The sequence below is a fragment of the Vigna umbellata genome, chromosome 5 (assembly GCF_029865625.1).
Source record: "Vigna umbellata cultivar VRB3 chromosome 5, Vumbellata_1.0, whole genome shotgun sequence".
NCBI classification, from domain to species: domain Eukaryota; kingdom Viridiplantae; phylum Streptophyta; class Magnoliopsida; order Fabales; family Fabaceae; genus Vigna; species Vigna umbellata.
The window spans coordinates 8,016,273-8,027,865 of record NC_142169.1 but is presented as its reverse complement, the minus strand read 5'-3'; the positions used below and the strand labels follow the sequence as shown (position 1 = coordinate 8,027,865).

The following is an 11,593-nucleotide window of genomic DNA, read 5'->3' as shown; positions in this document are numbered from 1 at the left end:
ACGTAGAAGGGGAGCTAAAAATTTTCAGAAAAGATAAGGACGTTGGATTGGTCATGAAGAAAATGAAATATTAACGGTTAATCTTTTGTTCAATGTATTTATTTAGCATGAGAATGAGTGAGAGAATTCATAACTTATAGATTATAAATTCATAGGTTAATAGTTAATTAGAAATTCATAACTTATAGATTATAAGTTTATAGGCTAATAGTTAATTTATTAGTTAAATACCGGGACATTATTAGTTAATTAAATCTTATAAGCTAGTCAAATAAGTTATCGTTAACTTATTGATTTTAAATATATTAACCTTGTTATAAAAATTTCATATATCTCTAACAATTAATATAACACTAATTAATCAATTATTTTATAATCTAATTTCATAATTATTAAACAAATAAATCTAATTGATTAAAATCATATAAAATATTATAAATCAAATAATAATAATAAAAAAAATAAATAATAATATTACTAAAATAAATATTAGTAAAAAAAGACTAAATAATAACAACAATAAACAATAATATAAATAATAGTAGACTTTGATTTTTATCAATTAAAACATTTTTTTAATCTATTAAATCTATCAAAATTTACTCTTTAACTTTCATAAAATTTTGTGGTGTTTATGATATGAAAATGATAGTTATCATCAATAATAATAAGTTCTTATAACTATTAATGTATTATTCTCACTTGTTGTTTGTTTCAATGTGTTGTTTGTTTGAATATATTGCATGTTGTATTTGTAATTATTTTTTTGTTTGAGTATATATTGTTGTTGTGAATTATCCTTAGTTTTCCGTTTGAGATTCAATACAAAAATTATTCACTATCTCCAGATATTTTTGAAGAAATGTACCTTTTAAAAATGAACAGATAGGAGATGGTAATAATAATTTACAAGTATTGAATCTTGAATTGTCCGATTGGACAATTTAAGAAGAGTAATGACTTTTGCCCAAGCGCATGTGTATGAAACGATGTCCATTGATGCAGAGACTCCTTTGTATGCAGGTTCAACTAAGTTCACACGGTTGTCAGCGGTGTTAAGGCTAATGAATTTAAAGGCGAGCAATGGATGGAGTGATAAGAGTTTTACAAAATTGTTGTCGTTGTTGAATGAAATGCTGCCAGATGGAAATACGTTACCCACTCGTAATTATGATGCAAAAAAAATTCTTTGTCCGATGGGTATGGAGTATAAACAGATACATGCATGTCCGAATGATTGCATATTATATAGGAATGGAAATGAAGTTTTGATAAAGTGTCCAAAATGTGGGTTATCACTATACAAGTCAAAAAACAACGGTGAAGATGGTGGTCACACAGAAAAGAATGGTTATGCTTTGAAAGTAGTTTGGTACCTTCCACTAGTGGCCAGACTTAAGCGTTTGTTCGCGAATCCCAAAGACGCTAAAAACCTAAGATGGCATGCAAATGAGAGAACAACTGATGGGCTGCTTCGTCATCCAGCTGATTCAAAGTAATGAAAAATTATTGATCAAGAATTCCCCTAATTTAGTGAAGAATGTAGAAATCTTAGGTTTGGCTTAGCTACTGATGGAATGAACCCATTTGGTAATTTAAGTACCAATCACAGTTGTTGGCCCGTTATACTGATAATTTACAACTTATCTCCTGGATTGTGCATGAAAAGAAAGCACATGATGTTGTCAATGTTGATATCTGGTCCAAAGCAGCCTAGAAACGACATCGATGTTTATCTCAGGCCCCTAGTTGAAGACTTGAAGTTGTTGTGGGTTGATGGGGTTGAAATATTTGATTCCTTTACTTCAGAAACTTTCATGATGCATGCCATGTTATTTTGCACCATTAATGACTTCCCAGCTTACGGTAATTTGTTGGGGTACAGTGTGAAGGGTCATAAAGCATGTCCTATATGTGAAGAAGACACTGCAGCTCAACAATTAAAACACGGAAGAAAGACAATGTATATGCGTCATCGACGATTTTTACAATCTAATCATCCATATCGAAGGTTAAAGAAATCATTCAATGGAGAACAAGAGAAAGACAATGCACCCATTCCACTTACTAGACTTGAAGTTGCTGAGAAAGTTAATAGAGTACATCATATATTTGGGAAAACGTCGAAGAAGTCTTCTTTAACGACCCCTTGGAAGAAGAAATCAATATTCTTTGATCTTCCATATTGGTCAAAGTTAGATGTTAGACATTGTATAGATGTCATGCATGTTGAGAAAAATGTTTGTGATAGCTTGATTGGTACACTACTAAACATCCAGGGAAAAAAAAGATGGAGTGAATGCGTGTTTGGATTTGGTTGACATGAAGATCCGAGAAGAGTTGGCGCCAAGAGAGATTGGTAAACGTACTTTTTTGCCCCCGGCATGTTATACAATGTCCGAACAAGAGAAGATAAGTTTTTGTCTTTGTTTAAAGAGTATCAAGGTACCACAAGGATACTCTTCAAATATCAAGAGCTTAGTGTCATTGTAGGACTTAAAGCTTGTTGGAATGAAGTCTCACGATTGCCACGTCTTAATGCAACAGTTGTTACCCGTGGCAATTCGTGAAATTTTTCCCAAAAGAGTTAGGCAGACCATAACTCGACTGTGCTCATTTTTCTCGTCAATTTGTAGTAAAGTCATTGATCCTACAAAGATAGATGAACTTCAAAGCGAAATTATCATCATCGTGTGTCAGCTAGAAATGTTTTCCCTCCATCCTTTTTTGACATCATGGTGCATTTACTTCTTCATTTGGTTAGAGAAATAAAGTTGTGTGGACCAATATACTTAAGATGGATGTACCCTATTGAGCGTTATATGAAAATTTTGAAAGGGTACGTCAAAAATCAATATCATCCAGAAGGTTCAATGATTGAAAGATATATTGCTAAAGAAAGTATTAAGTTTTGCTCTGATTATATGACTCAAGCAAATCCGATAGGAGTCCCTCGGACATCATGGTTGAATAGATATTCTACAAGTAAAAGCATCCGAGGGGTGAATGTGGTGACGAAAAGTCGTGAAGAATTGATGCAAGCACGTATGTACATATTAAACAACACAGATGAGGTGATCCCATTTTTGGAAGCGCACAAAGCCGTTGTAAAGGACAACTATCCACGACAATCAGAGACATGGCAGTTGATGGAGCATAACAGAACATTCTTGTCCTGGTTCAAATCTGAAGTTTCGAAAGAATCACGGTCCTCTGAGACTTTATTGTGGCTAGCAAATGGCTTGAAGTTTGATGTTATATGTTGTACAGGCTACGAAATTAATAATTGCACATTCTATACAAAGACTTTGGATGATAAAAGCATAGTACAAAATAGTGGTGTCAGTCTAGAAGCTGAGTCGCTACAGTTTTCCACATCCAAAGATCAAAATCCTGTAGTTGGATCCATGAGATATTATGGTAGAATTGAAGAGATATGGGAAGTTGATTATACTAAGTTTTTCGTTGCACTCTTCAAATGTAAGTGGGTAGACAATAAGAGTGGTGTCAAAATAGATGAATCTGGCATGACACTTGTTGATTTTCGAAAGGTTGGTTATGGAGACGAACCGTTCATCATGGCATATAAAGCAAGTCAGGTTTTTTATGTCAAAGATCCTGCGTCTGACCATTGGTATGTTGCTCTTCAAGGAAAAAGACAAATTGAAGATAAAGAAGAGAATATAAGTAATCTTCATATTGCTGACAACCATCCATTTAAAACAACAATAAATTTGGATGACGACCCTCTAATTGACGATATACAAGGAATACGAGAAGATCACAATGAAGGAATATATATATGACCAATCCATATGATTATGTATGAATTTCATGTTTGTGAAAATATTTATGGCTTTTGTTAACTAATATATGTTATTTTATAAGTGTTTTATTTATCTTTCATCTTATTTATGTGACAGATATATGGCTGAGTCACCTCATTCGTCAGGCGATAAAGTCCCCACCACTTCTAGATGGACGAGAGGAGAAACGAGGCTACGACAACTTATACTTAGAAGAAATGCAGGTGAGAGGACACCTGTTATTATTGACGTGGTCACTGGAGTTGCATCTCGCCCAAATGCAGATGTATTTAGGTCTTACCTTGGAGTACTAGCACGTGATCGTATCTCTATACTTACTCCATCCTTTGACTATGTTTGTGGGGCTGATCGGAATCTCATATGGCAAGATCTATTGGTAAGTTAAGCAATATTGCTCCAAATTCTATATTCATTATATTGATAAATCTGTATTGATATAAGGTTATTACTTTCATTGTTGCAGATAACATTTGATATGCCAAACGTCGAGAGCTTAAGGAATAAGTGTTTATCTGCAATTGCAGAAAGATTTCGAGGGTTTAAGACAAAATTGACGTCCAAATATATATTTGGACCAAAAAGTAATGAAACTCCATGTTCCAAATATTCAGCAATTGACGAAGAAACATGGCGTCAGTTTGTAGAGCTTCGTTCATCCGAGGCGTGGCAAGTAAGTGTAGTAAAATCCTTCAATTCATCATTCATATTTCTTTTTTATGATAATTGTTTCATTTTGTCCTAGGAAAAAAGGTTAAAAGCACAAAAAATAAGTGCTCAGAATAAAAATCCACACCTACTGTCTCGTGGTGGATATAGGAAACTAGAAGAAAAAATAATGAAGCAGAAGTCAGATAGTAGACTTCCACTTTCTGAGGGTGGTGACCCTCCTCCTCCTCCTTGACCACCATCTCAGCACGAGAAGTGGAAGTTAGCCCGTATAAGACCATCAGGCTCCTACACTTCCGACTCTGCTAGAGAAATATCTGAAAGAATTGTAAGATGTCATTTCTCATATTTTTACATTATTTTTGTTATATATATTACATAGATCTTTCAAATGATTTTGAACTTTTGTTATGTGACAGGACTCCTTGGTTGAGTAGAGCTCTCAAGGTCAATTCACACAAGAAGGTCGTCAGGATATTCTTGCCACAGCTATTGGACGACCTGAGCACCCAAGATGGGTGCGTGGTGTTGGGACTGGCATAGGCATACGACAGTTCTTTGGGTCTTCCTCGCGTCCATATTCATACGAAAAGATGAAGGAGGACATAAGAAGAGAGATGACGCAGGAGATCACAAAGAAGGTTCGGGCAGAGTTGTGTATGATGAAGTTGCTGAAATGGTTGCGCGCCAGTTCCAGCAGCATTATGAGGATTATGGCAATCGTCCTCCGCCATCTCTTGTAGCGGAACATGTTGCGCCCCCTACAGGTAAACTTATTTATTTTTGGTTACTAATTTACTTTTTGTATAACCTAACATTTAATTTGACAGGTAGAAGCGGTAAAGGAAGTTGTTCAGCTGTCGGTGCCCCAGGGGACGACATGGATGACACTCGTCCATGTCAGTTATATATCCTCTCTAATACTGGGACCATGCTAGTGGCTCGTGGTACAGTTTATGAGACAGCCACTGTAGTGCATGGTGTACAGCTTGCAGAATATGAGGTCAAGGTCATGATGGATGAAGTTGTCATACCAGATGTTGTTATTGCAGTGCCTACAAATGAGTTCTTCATTGTGAAAGAGGCATTTAAGTCCTTTGTCGCCTGGCCTAGACATTTGGTTGGTGATGTATTTGATCCCCCGGTAACACTCGTACTATATACTTCTCAATTTTAATATTTACTTCTAATTGACGTTATAACATAACCATTTTTGCATTTAACAGCAGATAGGTCAAGAGGGAAGTCCTAGACCGAAGAAGACTCATTTATCTGAGGATGACCCTCTTGGTGCATTAGACGAGCTTGCTAAACTCATTTAAGATGCGTCGGGGAGAGAAGAAATTAATATTACACTCATTCAGTTGTGGATGATGTAAGTTTATGCGAACTTTTTTATATACTTATTTTTTATCAAGTTACTTATATTAGATTATTTCTTCATTTTAGGTATATGTTTGATGTTAGTAACAAGAAGGGGTTCAATGATGTATATGGGTTCATTGACCCCTCTATGACTCATGAAAGAAATAAATTTGATGATATCCAAACATACATCACCACCTGCTTTGGAATGGGGAAGGAGATATATTTTCTCCCTTATATACATGGGTAAGTGAAGTTTGTTAATTTTAAATTTTCATTTATTAGTTTTGGTATATGACAATGAAGTTATTACCAATTTCAGGTGTCATTGGCAGCTACTTGTGATCTCCATACCAGAGAACACTGTTGTCTGGTTTTGTTCATTGCAAAAGTCTCCGCCCAGCCCTCTTAGACATGTAGTAGATTGGTAAGAACCTCAAGGTTTCAACTTTCTTTGTTGTATAAATGTATGCTAAAGCAATTTTTTTTAATAGTTCCCTTGCAACACACATGATGTTATCTGGGAGATCTACTGCTACAGCTTAAAAGCTTGCATGGGTTGCCCTTAAGATTTGGTATTTTAGTCCATACTTTGTTCCATTTGGTTCCATTCAAATGATGTTATTTAACATTTTATAATTATGATGATATATTGTAGTGTAATAGACAAACGGGGTCATATGAATGTGGTTACTACGTCATGTTTTGGATGATGACCATTATTCGTGCACATTACACCAGTGGATGGGAAACGGTAATATTTAAGTTTGAATTTTATTTTCTCTATAATTTACATTTCATATACACTAATTGAAATCAGTGTGTTTTATGCAGAGATTCAATAGGACTGCTCCAATTCCAGAGAAGTCACTTCAACTTGTGAGGAAAACACTGGCTAAATATGTAATTCATTTATATAATAGTATGTAGTAGATATTAGGATATAGTAAGTTCTAAGTTGATTTATGCTTTTCTATATTATTATTAGTTTAACTTTGTACATTACATTCATTTATGCTTCAAACTTGATTTATGATTACATTGGATTGATTTATGCTTCTAAGAAGTTGATTTATGATTCAATTGAATGTATTTATGTTTTATTATAATTTTCATTCAAAATATACGTTTCTGAATTATTCTGGACTGTTCTGGCTGTAAATATATATGCAGGTCTGTTTCTGTAGTTGGGAATGCAGCAGAAACAGACCTCATTTAAAAAAAAAGGGAATATGCGTCGGTTAAGGTCATAACCGAAGTAGAATAGCCCCCTATGGCCTCGGTTAAGGTTAAAACCCGATGCAGAAAGGCTGACAGAATAATAAAAAAAACCAAAATGGGTCTACTGCCTCGGTTAGGGTCAAAACCGAGGCAGTAGAGGGTGACTTTATGCCTCGGTTTAACAGGAACCGAGGCAATATGTCCTGCGAAAAAAAAATTAAAAAAACAATTTACTGCTTCGGGTACGGAACAACCGAGACAGTATCTCACCTGAATATGCTTCGGTTCACACCCGAGGTCAAAAGTGACAGACTTATTGCCTCGCCTGTATATGCCTCGGTTGTAGAGTCAATATCTATAAGCGAAACTAACTGGTGTCATTTTCCTTCATTGCACTAGTGAGAGATAAATAAAAGTGAAAATGGAAGAAAAACTATTTCCATTTAAAATACACACATCTAATTTTAAAACAGGCCATCTGTCCGAAAATGAAAAATTATTGTAACTTACCATTTCTCACGTCAAAATTAGTAAGTGTTGTTGAATGGGAAGAACTATGTTATACATTTTTTAATTATGAAACCTAACATAACCAAATTTTGAAATAGAATCGAAAATAAAAAGTGATATCATAGTGTAGAAATCAAATACATAATTAACCTTTAAAATAGTCCTAATTAATTGTTTTATATGTAAAGGGAAATATTAATGCTTGTGAACTTTGTTTCATAAACCAATTTATTTTTTGAAGTTCTGTATTGAACCCTTACACAACAAAAATTTAAAATTTTAGTAAGGGTTCTTTTTAACATTACTAGCGGTTTTAACCTCTGGTAAATACTTTTCTCGCGGTTGGGAAAACCGCTCGAAAAGCACTGTCACAAATAGTTTTTGGCAGTTTTACGTAAAACCGCCGGTAATTGCAAAGGTTTTGGAAAACTGCCGGTAATTGCGGGGTTTTGAAATAATCGCCGATAATTTTTGAACTGTAATTGAAGTTTCAAATAAATTAATTTTTTTATTATTCAAATAAATTAATAATCATAAAAAATAATCTTAAACCAAAATTAAGTATTATTATATAAAATAAATTATAAAAATAGAAATAATAATAATAATAATAATAATAATTAAATCATGCAAACTTAGGTTTAGATTTTCAAAATAATCCATATTACATTATAACAAATAATTTTTTATAGCAATTAACTAGATCTCATTATATTGAATGACAAAACAAAAGAAGTTATTTTACATTAGCTTTTTGGATGATGTTAATATTAGAAAATTACATGACAAAAATTTAACATAAAGAAATATAATATAGCTATCCAATTGCGAGAGATAACACCGACCGAGCAACGATAATACTGATGCAAAACTACACTATATTTAGGGAATGCTCGACGTGCAATAATGAAAAAGTATGTTTTCAAACAACTAGAACTGACTAAAAAAGTCAATTTAAACAAGATAAAATAAATTCATAAAAAGTAAATGAAAATTGAGAAGGAAAAGTATACGTGAAACTCCAATGGTTTGAATTAAATTCGAAAATAAACCGAATCCGAATATTTGTTTATAGCACAAATTAATAATATTTTAACACGAATATATGAAACAAACTTGTTTCAAAACCTAAAAATTGAATCATAGTAAACGACAAAAGTTTAATAAATTTGATCTGAATTACATAATTAACATTTTACAAGCAAGAGATCAAATTCTTTAATTCAATGTATAAAAAATAAATCATTGAAACAAAATTCATATACTTTCCAGTATCAACACAAATTACTAAATGAAAGTAAATTAAATATTACATAGAGCAAGGATGTAAGTAAATTAAATATTACGGCGAGAGTGTTATATTCTTGAGTATAAAAAATGAGAGTGACGTGACTCTGCACCTTGTGTTTGTCAGCGGCTAAGATATCACATAGAGCAAGGATGTAATCCAGAGACAATTGATCTGTTATCCGTAGCGAATGGTTGACGTCTCGAAACAAGTCTTTGCATACAATACGATTGAAATCCTTATACAAAAATTAAACAAGGCAAAGTAGATCAACTCAGACAAGCTTTCATAAATTAAAGATTATGTCCAAAAAATCACCTACATTAAACATAATTAGTAGTTGATAATAACAATTTTGACTTACCACTTCCTCCTGAAGATAAAGCTTGACCTTGGATGCCACTGTTGTTCCTTGTGGTCTTTATTTTCCCATAGAAATCACAGATAACCACTCAGAAATCAGATAAAGTTTGTGATGTGTTATTGAACATGATTGTATTATAATGCATCACTGTTAAAAAATTTGCCATCATATTATTAAAAATTTACCCAATGATTGGCATCGTGTTTCTCATCTGGATCATCATGTAAATCATCTGCATCAGAATGCTCCTCATCATCACCAGCTACTCTAGGACAACCTGCAGGGAAGCCAATGCCATATTATCATCATATCAGTTAGCCTACAGTAGTTTTTCCAAAAAACAAATGAAGTTCTTACAATAACAACAACAATAAAATAAAAAACCAATGATCATGAGCTAAGTTAACCTTTGTAGCGCTTATAGCGGGTGTTGCACTGAGGGCAGCACTAGTTCCCTTCACTCCTCTCATACTCAGCAGGGTTGACAAATGGGAAAACTACACACATGGCAAGCCACAAAAAGCTTCCCATTTTCCCAATGTCCAATCTCATCACTACAAACTCGACACACTTTAGATGCAGATTGAGGAGTAGGAGGTTGATGCTGTCATATCAGAACAAACATAGTAAACATCATGAGAAATAAGTGACTTTCTAAGGTTCATAGGAACAAAACAAGTTATTTACACCAAAGGGAGGAGTCCATTACCTGGCCTGAGTCACTTGGGAAATGGGAACGAGAAGAAGCCATGGAGATCAATGCCTTGGTGAATCTGTTGGAGAAGTGGGTTTTATCAGAAACGGTGAAGGAGTTGATGTGAATAATAATATTTCTATTGAAGAGTAGTGTGTGTATCTACCAAATTGTGCGTTGGAGAGTGGTTGGTTTGAGTTTAAGAGACGTAAGGGAGAGATTATATTTGCTAAGATAATCTACCTAATATGCTACTGATGCAAATATAACCAATGCAATGTAAGTTGATCCTAAACACAACCATTTTCATGTGAGTAAACATGTGCATGGAAGTAGGTAAATTATTGGAAGTACAGGAAAGCACTTAGTTAGGTGCTTAGATGGGTAGTGAAAAAGGACCAATAATAACATGAATCTTTATAAGAAAACAAAGTACAAAAAGCAGAGCCAACAAATTGTGCGTTATTGATGGAATCTTCCACAAAGCTTGTTTAAGTCAAGTACTAAACCAACGGAGCAGAGCAAATGTGCCTCGATAACGATATTAGAAAACAAAGTGTCGTGTATTACCTTGCCAAATCAGAATGATGGTGGAGAAAGAGACCGAAAAACCAATAAAAGTTATTCAATCTAACAATAAAGATGAATTCACCTCATGTTAATCCCATAAATTGTAAAACTTATGTGAAATAAAAGTACATAAAAACATTCGGAAGTATCAAGTCGGTGTCATTTTTCTAACATTTATGTTGTCTAGGAAGAAAATATATCCATTAAGACATAACAATGCATAAATCACATGAACGATACATGGACATAATATTTAATTATTTATAAGCTATATGACATCTATAAACATTTCAAAGTAATAAAATAAGAGAAAGGAATATATTTCCATGATTTAAAAAACTGAAAAAACCAGAAACCTACTACTAAGCAACCGTCACTCACTAATGATACTGATTGGTAATAAAAGTCTACCCCAGTATCAGGTTTTAGGTTGAGTGGCCCTTTTATTTAAAGTATCTAATCTCTTATACACAGTGCAGTTTACGAGAGTTTTTATAAGAGAGAGTAATAGTTTATTTTCACTGCAAAAAATAGGTTAAACATTTGAATAAAATAATAAGATGAACAAAACAAACAGTTTCTTTTGGCTCGAATAATCATGAAAATTAATTCAAGATACCAAAGAGCTCTTAAGGTGAAATTTAAACCCAAAGATATATGGTATGGATCTTTATTAGAAAAAGGAAAAAAGCTTAGCCTTCACTGCAGAAAAAGATACACAAACCTTTTGGCAAATATGAGAATGTCACGCAAACCAGGAGAGAGTGAATTAGGCAATATATTAAAAGTATTTATTTCATTTATGTTTCTTCTATTGTTTTAGTGAAGTTCAAAATCATTAATATTTTCAATAGACTTATATTAAAAATTTAAAATAATAAATTTATGAGTATTACTTATTTTAAAAAATAAAATTATAATTCATTATTTCTACTAATTTAATCAAATAAAAGAGCTTAAAGTTAATCATCAAGGTCACCTCAAGGCAAACCTCAATAGTAGACAAGAATGAAGACAAATGTCCATTGATATAATGTTTGAGACGACACAAAGAAAGACGTCCAAGAGAAAAGCAAACATTCTATTCC

The 11,593-nt window shown here is 33.3% G+C and overlaps 1 pseudogene; it reads left to right on the top strand.

The window, feature by feature from the left end:
- Nucleotides 1-2,222: 2,222 nt before the first annotated feature.
- LOC148197623 (uncharacterized) lies at nt 2,223-3,806 on the top strand (annotated as a pseudogene).
- Nucleotides 3,807-11,593: the final 7,787 nt, after the last annotated feature.